The sequence below is a fragment of the Drosophila sechellia genome, chromosome 3L, assembly GCF_004382195.2.
Source record: "Drosophila sechellia strain sech25 chromosome 3L, ASM438219v1, whole genome shotgun sequence".
Taxonomy (NCBI): domain Eukaryota; kingdom Metazoa; phylum Arthropoda; class Insecta; order Diptera; family Drosophilidae; genus Drosophila; species Drosophila sechellia.
This window is the reverse complement of record NC_045951.1, coordinates 25,632,891-25,650,859: the sequence shown is the minus strand read 5'-3', so window position 1 is coordinate 25,650,859 and position 17,969 is coordinate 25,632,891.

The following is a 17,969-nucleotide window of genomic DNA, read 5'->3' as shown; positions in this document are numbered from 1 at the left end:
GCCCCTGTGTCTATTAGGAATCTTAAAGGGTATCCGGAATTTAGGTGAATAATTATGTATGGTAAGGGGGACCGGGTCTCTCGTTTAATTAAGTACCCTGTTTGTTTCTCGAGGCACTTGATAGAAAATTTGCGTCCTCGTCTATATTGTGTAGCTGAGTGTTAAGGGTATATTCGTTTGAAACCTGTTCCATATTTTTGATGGTACCCCTAGTCCTGTTGGGGTTTGAATTATCGGGTCTATTGTGTTCGTAGTTACGGTTAGTCTGCATGTTTTTGGGCATTATTGCCGGTACGTCGTTCCTTCTGTATTGGAAGTTATCTCTTACGTTCGGGGTGTATTGTTGATAAGTCCTCTTTCTACCGTAGTCTCTTGGTCTGTGGCTATCGATTTGGTTGCCCTGATATCGTCTTTGGTATTCGTTAGAAGACCGGACTTGTCGTCTGTACTCTGTCCGAGTAGTTTCCTGCTTTTTCTTATTTTCTTGGAAATAAATGTCCCTTTCCCTGATAGCCCATTCGAAGGCTTCCTGGAGGTTGGTAAATCTCATGAACCTTACCGTTAGACCGAGTGGGCCTTTGATACCCCTTACGAACGTATTCAGACAGGTGTCAGCGAACAATTTCTTCTTTGTTCTAATAGATATTGGTTCGTATTCTTTGGTATCGGTTAGTTTAAAAAAGGTCGTTTTGATTTCGCAAATTTTTTCGAATAGAGCTTGAATTGGAAGTGTAAAATCAGCGAGGCTATGTAGTTCGGTCAAGAGGGTTTGTTCGTCTCGTTTGTCGGAACAATGCAGAATCAATGCGTCTTTGATTTCATCCCAATTAAGACTGGCTCCAGATGTGTGAATCGCATCGTCGGCCTTTCCCTCGATCTTTTGTCTAATTGCCCTTAAGAGCATTTGACCGTAGGGTGTCTTATCGGTTCCTCTGATTAATAGGAGAATTTCCTCGACGTTATTAATGAAGTCGCTAAGTTTTTTGGGATTGCCATCATAAGGCGGTAGGTGACGGATTACGTCCGGAATCTTAAGGGACGAAACCAAGTCCATATTGTTTGGTATAGCCGCTTGTCTAAACACGGCCTGGAGTTGTTGTTCTTCGGGTTCTTCCCTAACGTCCGTTAGGCTAGAGCTAGCCCTGATCTTGCTCCTGGTGTTTGGGATAAGCTTTTTGACTTTCCCAATAGTCGACATCTAATAATTTGTCTTTCTATCTCTAAACTGTGAGTTGATTGGTGATTCGGTCTATTTACTTTATCGTTATTCTCTCTAAATTGAACGTTGTCGAGGTATAGTGAAAGGTAGTGTAGTTGTTATTTGTGTAATAATCTAATTCTAGATGGCTTATATTATTTGTGTAATAGATTAATTGTAGGTTGTTTATATTATTTTTGTGTAGTAGACTTCTTCCCTTGTTGTGAGAATGTTTAATATCTGTAATGTAGTGGTATGTTATTCTTTCTTATATCTCTTGTGCAATATAGGTAGCTTTAATTCAGCGGTAGTACAAAAGGGTATAGGTATATTTTGTTTTTTCTTTTGTATTATGTTGGTATAACTGTCGGACCGCCGTAATAGTTGTGCCATACGCCTCAGTGACCTATTCGAACGAGTTCGTGTTGCATCCAGCGTGTCGAGCGTCTGCTTGACTTGCTTCAGTGACCTGTTCAACATCGAGCCGTTCGCGTCCAGCGTATAGATACAACCAGCGGTTTGTCACATAGCCATGTTGTTGGCTATGTATCAGTATAAATATATATTTTATTTTTCTTTTTTTTTTTTTTTTTTTTTTTTGTTTTTATTTTCTTCTCTTTTTCTTTTTTTTTATTTTATAGAAGAAAAAAAAAAATTTTTTTTATTTGTTTATTTATATTCCTTTTTTTTTTTTGCTTGTTGCACTATGTTGGTACCACTGTCGGACCGCCGTGATAGTTGTATCATACGCCTCAGTGACCTATTCGAACGAGTTCGTGTTGCGTCCAGCGTGTCGAGCGTCTGCTTGACTTGCTTCAGTGACCTGTTCAACATCGAACCGTTCGCGTCCAGCGTATTGATGCAACCAGCGGTTTGTCACATAGCCATGTTGTTAGCTATGTATCAGCCGTTGCCCAGACACTGTTTGCACGTCACACCGAACATGTTGTGAAAGCCGAAAAAAGGGGCCGCATCGAACTTGTTGCTCGGTTGCAGTGAACTGCCAGCGATATGTGGGCGTATGGCCTGACGCTAAGTTTATTATTTTTTCTGTGGTTTATATCATCGTTGAATTTTTTAAATAATTATCATTATTTAATTTCTCTTTTTTTTTTTTGAAATTTCGATTAATTTATTTAGATTATTATCATATTTATTTGTTTATACGTTGATTTTGATGATTTTTTTTTTTGTACACCATCTTTCACATCACTACACAGCTACTCACAGTACTAGACTTATTATGATTCTCATCCTGGTTGCAGGTGTCCCCTGGGTTGTATCCTGTTCGTAATTCGACTGCGCCAGTGAGTGTGTGTGTGTGTCCGGATATATTTGAATCCAAGTGGTTTAAGTAATAAAACAAGCGACTGCTCTGATTTGTGTCTCAAAATGAACTGATCTCTCGTTTATTAGTCGAGAAAAACTTAAGCTAAAAGGTTTACAAGAATGTGCTGTGTTCTCATTGTCCGAAATGCTGCTGCGGCAGTTCTAGTTTTGTTTACCAGAACTGTCGCAATCGACATCCTGTCCACTGCTGCGTCAGCATTGCAACAGTGTTGGAGTTAGTGGGGCGATGAACTGCTCCTAGGTGGCTTGGCGGGTGGTACCGAATTGTATATACTCTGTATAGGCGATTCGGTAACTCGCGCACCAGGGGTTGCGGTTGATCGATCGTAGGGTTAGCGTTCCCGCGCTCCTGCTCTAAAATAGCCAACCTATCATTATTCTTCCTAATATCTTCCTTAATGCCTGTCACCACGTTGGTCAAGGCATTGAGGGACTCGCTAAGAGCACGCAGGGTCTCTTCCATTTCGATTTCTAGTTTGCGTTTGAAAGATGCAGGAAGTATTTAGGGTAATAGAATTCGTTACTAATTTACGGAAATGTGGGACAACGGTTTTAACCTGATAAAAAAGAATATCTGTTTTTCTTTGTATTTTTTTTTTTTACTGAATCTAGCAAATGTGGCAAAAAAATTTAATGAAATATTTCACTCACCCTTGTATGCTCTTTATTGGTTATCCTCGTTATAGGTTGTACCCTTACAGCATGAATATTCTATTGGGATAAGTAAAAAAAAAGGTGACTTAGTGTGTTGTACATTCATTCTATCTCGGGAAATTGAGGAAATTGTATTATATTTATTTTCTTTTGAATTGTGGTGTTGTGCATGTGTTTATACAATTTTTGTAGTGTATTTTGATATTCCATGTTGCATATGCGCTACGCACGTTTATAATATTTTTTTCTTGCGTGCGTGCTGTTACAGGCTTTTATTGATGACCTCTAATTTACTTCGGCACTGGGCACGGTGGTTCCGTAGTATCCCTTTTGGCTGTTTGCCTACTAAGGTACGGCCGCCACACAACTTGTTGGGCGGTTTTTTTTGGGTGCATTCCACACCACTTAACGTATCCAACAAGCTGCCACACACCACTTTATCACGCTGGGCGCTCGTATTACTTTGTTTGCCGCAGGTAAACTGCTGCAACGGTTAATTATTGGTTTATCCCACACAATCTTTTGCACTCGCGAATTGGCAATTTAGGGGAGGAAAAAAAATTTTTTCCACAAGCCGTACCGCCGCAGTGGGTTGATTGTGTTTTAGTTACGTTATAGGTATCGTACAGGTGATCGTATATCACGTACAACGTAATTCCGACAGCGGGTAATTGCTATTTTATCATTTTATTCACAGCTCACGCAACACTTATTTTTTCTTTATGAATTTCAGATCTTAATCTGACTTATGCACACCACATTTTTGCGCACAAATTTCCACAATTTTTTATTCGTGTCATTTTTATCGGCCGGACATTGCCGGTCCCTGTTCGGGCGCCAGTTAACGCAGGTCATACTTGCACCGGGGCTTTCGGCTCTCGTTGCCGAATACCTCACCTTGATGTAACAGCTAACATGCTGTGTTTCTCCAGAGTAAAAGTCGACAGGGTACGGCTTTATAGTTAACTTTATTTTAGATTCTTTAAGGTTTGATTAGTGATCAGATAGTGCCTCGGTCGTGTGTCCGTAAAAGACTGAAGACTGGGGCCGGGCCTGGTTCCCATCAGAGCTACGGTTCCAGAATCGAAGGCAGCGTTCGCTGCTGGGGCAGGGTGAGGGGCGACTCCGCATAGCAGTCGGCCAAGTCGCCGAAATATGAGCCGTGCTAAGTCGGCGGTCGCTTATCCAACGTCCGGCGGCTCCGCTGCACCATAGCAACAGGCGTAAGTTGCAGACGCAGCAGTTCGTCGGCAGCGTGATCGCGTTACCAATGTTATTTGCGGGCGCAGCAGTTAGGCTGCAACTAAGTGTCGTCTGCAGACGCAGCACATCGCAGCCGGCGGGTCGTTGGGTACATTGTTGTATTGATGGATAAGGGCCGGGAACGAAGTCAGCGTTGTGAAGTGAGGTTTGAGTGACCGTAAAGTGGCGTAAGCGGAGGAAGCGCGTGTGAGACAGGCCGGTGGGAGGGGGTGTGACGAAGAGCGCAAGAAGAGGGTTCATAACTTATATATCCTTATATATATATCTCTGACATGATGATACTTAATGTCAATGTGTTTCCTTCTTGCATGGAACCTAGGATTTTTAACTAAGCATTGCGAACTTTGGTTGTCGCTATAGATCTGCACAGTCTTGACATCTCCGAAACCCATTTCGGCAACCAACTTCCTGATATAGACCGCCTCTTTGGCAGCCGAGGAGAGAGCTATATATTCGGCCTCTGTGCTGCTCAGAGCTACAATACTTTGCTTCTTGGATTCCCAACTAAAGGCAGCACCAGCAGCAAAAAACGCCCATTCAGTATATGATTTGCGATCTGAAGAATCGCCAGCCCAGTCTGCATCCACGTAGCAGTGAATGATCTGCCCAGTTCTTCTGTAGTGTAGTTTCTTCTCAGAAGTGCCCCTCAGGTAGCGTAAGATACGCTTGGCAGCCGCCTCGTGCTCCTTATGAGGATCTGCATTCCGCTGTGCCAAATTCACAGTAGAATGCAATATGTCTGATCGAGTCGTCATCGCCAGATACAGAAGGGACCCAATCAATGTCTGATAAGATTCCTTATTCACACGATCACATCCCTCGTCGTCGCATTTTATCTGATGGCCAGCCTCCAATGGAATTTGCTATGGAATGGCTTACAATTTTGCATTCCATAATTCTCCACATACTTGCTTGTGGCCAATTTTGATACTTCCAGTTTCACGCTCTCTCTCAATTTCCATGCCAAGGAAATGTTTAAGATCGCAGCCGTCGACCACGTCAAACTTCTTGGAGATAAGCAACTTGATCTCGTTTAGGTCATCTTTGTTGGAGCTCGCTATGATCAAGTCATCCACGTACACCACAATTAGACCCAGATTGTCATCAACTTTGCGCACGTACAAACAATGTTCACTAGGACAAGGTTAGCACGGCATTCAGTCTCTCGTTCCATTCGCGTCCACTCTGTTTAAGGCCGTACAGTGATTTGTGGAGTCTCAGAACGCGTCTTGGAAACTGCTCATCTATAAAACCTTCAGGTTGCCTCATGTACACCACATCATGCAATTCGCTATTTAGGTAGGCTGAAGAAATGTCCATCTGGTGCATGAACATGCCATGTTCAACGATGCGATGCGATCACCAATCTTATTGTGGAGTACCTGGCAACGGGAGAAAAAGTTCCGAAATAATTAATACCCTGGCGCTGTGCGCACCCTTTGGCCACCAGTCTCGATTTGAAGCTTTCGATGTGGCCATTCTTTTCTCGTTTTAACGTAAAGACCCATCCAGTCTTCTCGCCTTTCGGTAGGTCAACCAGTGACCAAGTTTTGTTTGCTCGCAGGCCATCCATCTCCTTCTGAACAGAAGCTTTCCATTTATAGCTGTGATCACCGTTCATAGCTTCTTCAAAACTTCCAGGAACAGCAATGTCCTTAGTCGTCAGGACATTCAGCATCTGATATTCTTTGCGAGGTCGTCCTGGGAAACCAGATCGCACTAACTTCGGTCGTCCAGGAGCTCTTCGTGCTTCTTTTTCTTCAAGCTGTGCGTTTTTCGGATCTACGTCTTCTGGCTCTTGTTAAATACTTGCTAGTTCGTCATCGCCTGCCTCAGGCTCTACATTAGGAGGATTATTAGACAACTCACCAACCACAAGCGTAGATTTGCCTTGGAGTTTAACCAATTTTAACTCCGTTTCACCAGGCAAGCCTTTTCGTATTGCTCTTCGAGGTAGGCTGTTCAACCCGAGTCACGTATGCCCTTTTCTCGAAAACTTCTTCGCACTCTTCGTTCACCCTAAGTCGTACAGCTTCTTCGAGAAGCTTCAAGTTTACAGTTGAAAACGGGGGCACAATATCGCGTGTTTTTATGGCAACTACGAAATTTTCAAAGCTTTTTGGAAGTCCAGTTAGCAGCATAATCACTTTTAGGTTATCACCTAGTAAAATATCGAGTTCTTCCAATTTTCCACAAATTTCTACAAATGAATTCACATAGTCTGTTACATTATCACCTTGCTTCATTTTTAAGCGAATGAGTTTTTGATAGAGCTGCATTTGAATTAACGGTCCGACCGGCTTATGTATTTTTTCTAAAATGTTCCACGCTTCCTTTGCAGTCACACACGGCTTAATGTGCATCATTTGGGACGGTTTAGTGTTCCATCTATCAGAACACTACGCATGGACATTGACCAAATGTCATAATTGCTCTCATCGAGCCTATCAATATTGACCGTAATACTCATTTTGAATTTTCATTTTTCGTAAAGACAAATTCACTTTTAATAGTCACTTTCCGAATCTTATTTTTTCGTAAAGACAAATTCACTCGAGTTACCGCACCAAACTTGTGTCTGGGCCCATAACCTATTAAACGTGTTTACAGCGCAGAGGTTTATTGGTAACTAAATTCAAATTATGTATACTTGCTGCACACAGGCAGCGTCAAAATATGCGAACAAAGAGTGATCGCAGATCGCCGAAAACACTCAAAAAGGAATTAACCGTTGCTCGCAGTAGAATGGAGTGTTTGAGTACACAAGTTATTGAGTGATTCTTACATATATACTTCGTTGTTCATTATACATTATGTTCATTATATATTCAACAATAAATATAAGAATATACCTAAGAAAATTATAATCAAGTTCAAAAAACAAGCACCCACTCCTATCGAACCACCATATATTGTAAACAATGATGTAAGAGAAATCCAAAATAATACGAACCCTATTTTGTATACTAAATTATCCGCCTAAGGACGGGCTAATTTTTTTGGGCTGCATGTGTACCATAGTATAGCACTTGACTACATGTACTTACGCACACAATCAACACATATACACACACATGACTACATAGTATCAGACATACATACACCAAATTTTAGAATGGCTTAGGATATAAGTCATAAATCCAAGTATTCTATAAGAATCCCAATTTTGGTGTCAATAACAAATCCAGCTTGCACTAATGTAAACATTAACATCCGCCGCTGAATCCGTTATTCCCACCAAAGGGTTAAAACCGCTTACGCAGCTCAAATTCTCGGCTGATCAGTACTTTAAAAGTTCTAAAAAATATTAACATCGCGCCGTCAATAACTCACATTTTACGTAGAAAAATTTAAGCATCCACATTAATCCAACTACATCACTGTCGAGATCGTGGAAAAAGTTAATTGGAAATTGAATACTTAATACAAATAACAAGAGCACAAGAATAATAAAAATCAGACTTAACAAAAAACACAAATAAAACCAAACCAAAATCTATAATCAAATATTAAAAAAAAAAAAAAAAAATCAACACCAAGAAGAAAGGAAGGTCTGAGGGCAATCCTTCGCTACAACTAAATACAAAAAAATGAAGGAAGACCCAATTAGATAATAATCAGGACAATTAAAATGAAGGAAGATTCCAACGGAAACTATCGTGAGTAGAAAATAATATAAGGTCTAAAAAAAAATTAATAAGCTAAGATCAGATATAGGGAGTTCTATAAATTTTAAAATTAAACATTACAAAATCAATTAAAGAAAACAATCTGGAAAATTTAAGAAACAGTTTTGAAAATTTAAAATTAACAATGTCAACTGGAGGTTCAGCACCAACATTTTCTGCGCGCGGGATATCCAGCGCCACCAATCTAAGGATAGATAAGGATATTCGATAGAATGTTAAAAGAACAAATTATAAGACCAAGTAGAAGCCCTTATAATTCACCAGTCTTAGTGGTGCCCAAAAAGGGTCAAAATGAAGATGGAACGCAAAAGCATCGACTAGTAATTGATTATAAAAAATAAACGAAAACACAATACCGGACAGAAACCCGATGAAACTCCCGTCTGTAATATTACTTAGGAAAGTCAATATATTTCTAAACAATTGATTTGGAATCAGGATTCCACCAAATTTTATTGAAAGAGACAGATATTAAAACTGCCTTTGTTATAACAATGGGAAATTGGAATTCCTAAGAATGACATTTGGGTTAACAAAAGCACCTAGAATATTTCAATGAGCAATGGATGATATATTAAGAGAACAAGTCGGAAAAACTTGCCATTATATGCCATTTATATGGATGATATAATAATCTTTTTAAATACAACAACATTATCATCAACATTATACCGATCTTACTCAAATATAATAAATATAATATTTTACAAGCAAATATGAAAATCTATCTTGAAAAATATAAATTCTTTAAATTAGAAACAGCATTTCTTTGTTTCTCGAAATGTAATTAAACAGATACTGAAAAAATGTAGACAATTCTGAAGTATCCGTTCCACAAAACATTAGAAAACTTTGAAGTTTTGTAGGCCTCACTGGATATTACTGAGAATTTAACCAAATACCTTTAACCAAATACTTAGGAGGATGGTAAAATTTCTAGGAGAATGTCTACAAAAATAACAATACAGTTATATGACCCAACTGTAAAAGCCTTGAACGAATTCAAACATAATTTAATAGCACAAGTTGAATTAGTTTAACCAGATTATAACAAAAATTTCACATTGACAACAGGCGATATTGGAGCTGTTTTATCAAACCAATTACTTTCATATCCAAAACTATAAATAAAACCGAACAACTTTATTTTTTTTGTTTTTTTTTTTTTTTACGCACGGGTCCCACGGCCACACCTCCCGCCCAACCGACCGAGGGGCGCTGCCGTGTATCGTACGGCTCGATTCGCGAGAAAATATAGACGCGATATAAAAAATAGAATAGGAACGAGGAAATGAATATAATGTTAAATAATAAATAAATATTAGTGTTAGTAGGATCTAATTATGTAATAGAAAAGATAATATCGATTGCTTTAATAGCGGCAGAGAGTCAAGATTACAGATAATAGGATAAAGTCTATTATAGTCAGAACATAAAACTCTGTAAGGGTCATGCAACTCATAATTAGATCTACAATGATTTAAGATAAGGGGTATATAGTTTCTAGTGACTCTACTTGGAACCGAGAAGTTAAGCCGACTAATCAAGTCGGGACTCTCAACATCCCCACGAATAAGCTTACAAATAAAGACTGTTCCAAGCATAGTTCTACGGTTAGCTAGGGATGGTAAATTAATTAAAAGTAGTCTACTGGAATAAGGAGGTAATATATGGTTTGCATCCCAATTTAGGCGCCGCAAGGCAAAAAGTAAGAACTTTTTTTGGACCGATTCAATGCGGTCCGAGTGGACTGCGTATTGTGGACTCCAAACAGGTGATCCGTACTCGAGAATCGGACGGACTAACGAAATAAATAAGGTTTTAGTCAAGTAAGGGTCTTCAAATTCCTTAGACCACCTTTTTATAAAACCAAGCACACCCCTGGCCTTATTGACAATAGATGAAATATGGTCAGAAAATTTTAGTTTTGGGTCCAGAAGAACACCAAGATCATCAACTCGTGTTATTCTGTCCAGAGAGCACCCACTTAGAGTGTAAGTCGTGCGTATTGGGTTGGCACGACAAAAGGTCATAACTTTACACTTGGAGCCATTTAAGTCTAATATGTTATCACGGCACCATATTTGAAATCGGTCTAAATCGGATTGTAAGTCCAAATGGCAAGAAGTGTCCTTGTACTGGAGGCATAATTTAACATCGTCTGCGTACATAAGTACACGCGAATGTTTTATTATTAAGGGGAGGTCGTTAATGAATAAGGTAAAAAGAAGCGGACCAAGATGGCTCCCTTGTGGGACACCGGATGTGACTCGGAGAATAGAAGATAACGAATTTTTAAAGAGAACTTGTTGTGTCCTGCCATTCAGATAGCTTGAAATCCAATTTAGAAGATCAACAGGGAAACCTATAAGATCTAGTTTTTTTATTAGAAGGTAATGATTAACAGAGTCAAATGCTTTACTGAAATCAGTGTAGATGACATCTGTTTGAAGATTATTTTTGAAACCCTCTATTACGAAAGAAGTTAGCTCCAAGAGGTTAGTGGTTGTAGATCTGCGTTTCATAAAACCGTGTTGACACGGTGATATGATTGATCTACAAAGGTGCTGCAAATGAGGAGTGATAACATTTTCGAAAAGTTTTGGGATAGCCGACAATTTAGAGATTCCTCTGTAATTGCTTGCATCCAGTTTGCTACCTTTTTTGTGAAGAGGAATCACAAAGGACTCCTTCCATATATGAGGGAATTGTGAAGATTGCAAAGATAAGGTAACCAGTTTCAGTAGAGGCTTGCACAAGGCTTCCGCACAGAATCTGAGCACACATCCAGGGATTCCATCGGGACTTGGCGAATAGACCGGTTTAACACGCTGAAGATCGTTAAGCAGTGAGCTTTCGTTTATAGTGGGGCAAAATATTAGATTCGACTTAGATACCGCATAAGAGTATGGCTGTTCGGAATGACGTAAAGTTGAATATGTTGTTTGAAAAAACTTGGCGAATAGATCGGCTATTGCCTGATCCGATGTAACCGTAGTGTTTTCAAAAAATAGCGAGGAAGGGTAAGAACTTGTTTTTCGCTTAGTGCTAACGAAATTATAAAACTGTTTCGGATCCTGTGCAAACTGGAACTTCAGCGGTTTAAATAATTTTTGTAGCACTGAGCATTAAGCACGGTAAAGTTTAACCGCTTAAATATTTACATAGGATGGACTGAGAACCGGTATTTTTAAATTTCATATAGAGTCTGGACTTTACATTTCTTAGGTGTGTCAACTCTTTATTAAACCAGGAGGTTTAGAGATTGACGGATAGTACATCGGAACACAAGAGTTAAAAAATGATTTAATTGCGGTATAAAACATATTAATCGCATCCGCCATTATGTTGCAGGAGTAAAGATCGGACCAATTAAAGCCAGCTATAAAATTGTTTAGCCTCCGAAAATTTGCCTTGCGAAAACAGGGAATTCGTTTTGTTGACTTCTCTGAATTTACTTTTAATACCGTACCTAAGTCGATTTCCACCTCGAAAGTAGGATGATATTGATCTTCAGGTTGAGTAAGAGGTACTACCCTGGACAGAAACACACATTCAGGACTTGTTACAAAACATAGATCCAAAAGTCGACCAAGAGAATTTGGAATATAATTAACTTGCGACAGCGATAAGTCGAGCAAGCCGTCGATAAAGTCATGTTGTGCTAAAGGGAGAAGGATATTCGATTGTTTTTCTGGGGACCACATTGTGCCAGGTATATTAAAATCACCTAGAACTACCAATTGGTCCCTGTCAGAAAGTTTATTCAAGATGGACTGGATAGCGGACAGATGATTCTGATATTCTGGGAATTCAGAAGATGGCGGAATATAGGAGCACGTAATATAAACTGATCTGTCGGAAAAAGACAGCTTTACACATACGAATTCCGAGTTACAGGAATCGTCCAAAAGTAACTCCTCCGACGCGAGGGTAGATCTAACCGCAATTAAGACTCCACCTCCCCGTCTGGAGGGACGGTCAAACCTATATATAGTGTACATACCTGGGAAGACTTCGGAGTTAAGTATCTCCGGCTTTAACCAAGTCTCTGTGAGCACTATAATATGGGATGCAAATGAAAGACTATCACAATACAATTTGATTAATTTACTACGCAAGCCTCTAACATTTTGATAGGAGATAGTAAGTTTTGTAGTTAGTTTTTTGAAGAGGAAGAAGATGAAGAGGCGGATGGTGCAGTGGTCTGGCCACGTGAGGGAAGTTTAATTCCCACGGGCACCTTTTTCTTATTTTTGATCTTAGCTTCAAACTCTTTTACCACCTTACTATCCGGCCAAAAATCACCCGAACATATGGTCGAAAAGAGCTCGTTTGGGACAGTTATCTTGAAAGATGATATGTCCCTAGCGTAAGAGAAGTTAAATTTTTCCACTTTTATATTATCGGCTTTTGTTTTGTCTTGTATATAAGACAATACATCAGACGATGTTTGATCAGGGGAAAGCCGAGAAACAAAAATTTGCTTCTTTAGTGGAAACACCGCGAGGGGTTTTGGCGCTGCAGATTGTATTTCTGAAGCGCCAACTTGTGCCGGTAGTCCGGACTCAATGTTCCCTTGTGGTGGTAAACTAATCGAGACAGGTGGAATCACTGGTTGAGAAACCAGTGCAGACAATTCTGAATTTTTAGCAATCACAGGTTGGGGTCCATCCACAGCTGATTGATCGGATTGCTCCGAATCTTTTTTAGCTGCCGATCTTAGCAGCATATGTGGATTTGCTGCGATTGACAGCTGATCAGTTGTGGAGTCCTGTTGATCATTTGCCCGTGGTTGCGGGGCCTTAGGCAGCCTACCACCAGCGGCTTTTTTGCGCTTTGGAGATTCATCTAATAGCTTAAGGCCATTAAACTGTGAATTAAGCGCGGAAAGAAGATCATCGGCTCGACGAAAACTATCTCTAGCTACGCCAAAACTGTTGATCAGTTCTTTCAAGCCACCTTTAGTTTGGCGCATAAACGATTTCATCTCGTTCACAACTACAAGGCAAGCATCACAACAGTAATTTAGATTTTTACCCTTTGCTAGGTCATCACTCGTTCGGTCATTAAAACCAGCGCACTTAGTGTGCACCATTCTATCACATAGCCAACAAATCATTTTTGGCTGCTCAGGTTTTATAACCTGGCAACAATTTTTATAAAAGCAGACAACATTTACGGTTTCCATGTTTAAAAAAGACGCGAGGGTAGATCTAACCGCAATTAAGACTCCACCTCCCCGTCTGGAGGGACGGTCAAACCTATATATAGTGTACATACCTGGGAAGACTTCGGAGTTAAGTATCTCCGGCTTTAACCAAGTCTCTGTGAGCACTATAATATGGGTTGCAAATGAAAGACTATCACAATACAATTTGATTAATTTACTACGCAAGCCTCTAACATTTTGATAGGAGATAGTAAGTTTTGTAGTTAGTTTTTTGAAGAGGAAGAAGATGAAGAGGCGGATGGTGCAGTGGTCTGGCCACGTGAGGGAAGTTTAATTCCCACGGGCACCTTTTTCTTATTTTTGATCTTAGCTTCAAACTCTTTTACCACCATACTATCCGGCCAAAAATCACCCGAACATATGGTCGAAAAGAGCTCGTTTGGGACAGTTATCTTGAAAGATGATATGTCCCTAGCGTAAGAGAAGTTAAATTTTTCCACTTTTATATTATCGGCTTTTGTTTTGTCTTGTATATAAGACAATACATCAGACGATGTTTGATCAGGGGAAAGCCGAGAAACAAAAATTTGGTTCTTTAGTGGAAACACCGCGAGGGGTTTTGGCGCTGCAGATTGTATTTCTGAAGCGCCAACTTGTGCCGGTAGTCCGGACTCAATGTTCCCTTGTGGTGGTAAACTAATCGAGAAAGGTGGAATCACTGGTTGAGAAACCAGTGCAGACAATTCTGAATTTTTAGCAATCACAGGTTGGGGTCCATCCACAGCTGATTGATCGGATTGCTCCGAATCTTTTTTAGCTGCCGATCTTAGCAGCATATGTGGATTTGCTGCGATTGACAGCTGATCAGTTGTGGAGTCCTGTTGATCATTTGCCCGTGGTTGCGGGGCCTTAGGCAGCCTACCACCAGCGGCTTTTTTGCGCTTTGGAGATTCATCTAATAGCTTAAGGCCATTAAACTGTGAATTAAGCGCGGAAAGAAGATCATCGGCTCGACGAAAACTATCTCTAGCTACGCCAAAACTGTTGATCAGTTCTTTCAAGCCACCTTTAGTTTGGCGCATAAACGATTTCATCTCGTTCACAACTACAAGGCAAGCATCACAACAGTAATTTAGATTTTTACCCTTTGCTAGGTCATCACTCGTTCGGTCATTAAAACCAGCGCACTTAGTGTGCACCATTCTATCACATAGCCAACAAATCATTTTTGGCTGCTCAGGTTTTATAACCTGGCAACAATTTTTATAAAAGCAGACAACATTTACGGTTTCCATGTTTAAATGAAATCAGACCACTGTGCGTGCACGAAAACACAAAACCAAATCTTTTAAGCGAGCTGTTAAAAGAACCACACGAGAGCATGCTGAGAAATTTAGATTTTGTGTGGGAGAGCGAAAGAGAGAGAGAGAGTGAGATCGAAAAGTGCAGTTTATGTGCATGCAAAAAAAACAACACCAAACACCACTGCGAACAACGCACAAAAAGGGAGAGTAAACAAAACAAAGAGACGAAAAATGCAAACTACTTTGTATATTTGTTTAAACTACTGCACAAATCACAAAAGAATCACTCGCGAAGCGAACGGATCTTTAATAATTATGTTTAGATATATAATTATTATAGAAAATTATTTAAAAACCACGGCTGGTTTGACAAACACAAAATAAAAACCGGGGAGCAAAAAAAACACGACCGTTCGCTTTGAAAGCTTTAATTAAACTTTAATTAAACTTTATGCCACAAATAAAAAAGAATTATTGGCAATAGTTTGGGCTCTTAAAAATCTCCGGAATTACTTATATGGTGTAATTGGTACAGAAATACAAACAGACCATCAATCTTTATCTTTCACAATCTCAGATAAAAACCTAAACGTAGAAATGAAAATTATTATACTTTAATAGAACGTTTCACCCCAAAAATAATATATAAACCCGAAACAACAAATGTCGTAGCTGACGCGTTATCCCGAATAAAAATAAATAATATTGCAAACAGGGATATTGAACAATCAAGCTGAGATCAAAATACACAGCATTCTGCTGAAAGTAGTTTTGAAAGTGTAATACTTGAGACCCGTAAACCGTTAAATCAGTTTCAGCAACAACTGTTATTAACAACGGGGAGGTATACAATACATGAGTCATTGAGAGTTTTTGATAAGACACGACATATAATCGAATGTAATACACCAGAAAATTTAGTAGGAATATTAAGAGAATATCTACGACCAACAATAACGGTAGGAATTCATTGCACTTCAGAAGATCTTTATCATATTACCTTTAAAAAATAATTTTACTCACAAATTTCTTTTTACCAAAATATTTCAGCAAGACGTAGAGAATAATGAAGATAAGGCTATCATAATAGAAGAAACACATAGTCGAGCTCATAGAGGACTAGACGAAAACTACAAATCAACAGATTATATTATTGGCCAAAGTTATTTATCAAATGAAAGGAATATATTATACTTTATATATATTTTATTTTCTTAGCTTGCATTGACGCGTCATCAAAATACCTAGTACTAAATGAAATTAAAAATAAACTAAATATCGAGAATAAAGTATTGGAATTCATTCAAAAATTTCCCCACGCCAAAGTAATTATAAGTGATAACGAACCAAGCTTCATCTCTGCTCAATTTAAGTCCTTTGCACTAGATCAAAAAGGGGAATAAATGAGTTAGGCACTGTTTGGAATGGTGGTTAGCTGGAACTCCGGATCACGATGATTTCATTAAAATACAGAATAAATGAGATAAAATCACTTTCCGATCGCCTTAAAAACATTTTTATTGATCAAGAATTGCCGTTAAGAAAATATAGCTTACGATTGTTAACATTCGACTTGCAAAACATAATTGATACTAACATACCGCAAAAACTGATGTATATAACAGAAAATTGTTTAATAATGAAGAAATTAAAGAAATATTAAATCACCAAGAAAACCCTGTAATCTCCGTATTTAAAATTGTACTACATAACGAACTCCTAATTATTTATATCAAATACCCTGTAGTTAATTTTTTTTTTGTTTTTGCACGCGTCCCACACCTCCCGCCAAACCGATCGAGGGGCGCTGCCGTGTATCGTATGGATCGATTCGCGAGAAGATAGACGCGGTATAGGAAAGAGAACAGAAACGAGGAAATGCATATAATGTAAAGTATCTCTAATAAATATTAGTGTTAGTATGATCTAATTATGTATTAAAATAGTTAAAATTGATTGCTTTAAGAGCGGCAGAGAGTCAAGATTACAAATAATAGGATAAAGTCTATTATAGTCAGAATATAAAACTTTGTAAGGGTCATGCAACTCATAGTTAGATCTACAATGATTTAAGTGATGGGTATATAGTTTCTAGAGAATCTACTTGGAACCAAGAAGTTAAGCCGACTAATCAAGTCGGGACTCTCAACATCCCCACGAATAAGCTTACAAATAAAGACTGTTCCAAGCATAGTTCTACAGTTAGCTAGGGAAGGTAAATTAATTAAAAGTAGTCTGCTGGAATAAGGAGGTAATATACGGTTTGCATCCCAATTTAGGCGCCGCAAGGCAAAAAGTAAAAAGTTTTTTTCGACCGATTCAATACGGTCCGAGTGGACTACGTATTGTGGACTACAAACAGGTGATCCATACTCAAGAATCGGACGGACTAGCGACTAGCACACAGCCAAGGATTCCATCGGGACCTGGCGAATAGACCGAATAGAATAGAATAGATCAGGCTATTGCCTGATCCGATGTTACCGTCGTGTTTTCAAAAAATAGCGGGGATGAGTTCCCCATACTATTTTTCGCTTAGTGTTAACGAAATTATAAAACTGTTTAAATAATTTCTGTAGCCCTGAGCATGAAGCACGGTAAAGTTTAACCGAGGGCTTACATATTTAGAAAAGACAGACTGAGAACCGGTATTTTAAAATTTTGTATAAAGTCTGGACTTTACATTTCTTAGGTGTGTCAACTCTTTATTAATCCAAGGAGTTTTATAGATTGACGGATAGTACATCGGAACACAAGAATCAAAAAATGATTTAATTGTGGTATAAAACATATAAATGGCTTCCGGCATTATGTTGCAGGAGTAATAAAATTGTTTAGCCTCCAAAAATTTGCCTTGCGAAAACAGTGAATTCTCTTTGCCAGGTATATTAAAATCACCTATATCTACCAATTGGTCCCTGTCAGACATTCTATTTAAGATGGATTGAATAGCGGACAGATGGTTCTGATATTCTGAGAATTCAGAAGACTGTGGAATATACGAGCACGTAATATAAACTGATCTGTCGGAAAATGACATCTTTACGCATATGAATTCTGAGTTACGGGACTCGACAAAAAGTAACTCGTCTGACGCGAGGGTAGATTTAACCGCAATTAAGACTCCACCTCCCCGTCTGGAGGGACGGTCAAACCTATATATGGTGTACAAGTTAACACAATCACCAAAAAGACGAAATATAGTCGTAAGCCTCAAGTGTTTTTCCTATTTATAGATTGAGCTTTACCTATAAGAAACTGTACCTTGTTATTAGTAGATTAAGCTTTAGAGATAAGAACTCTTGCTATACTTAAGTCAGTCGATTTTGGGAGATTAG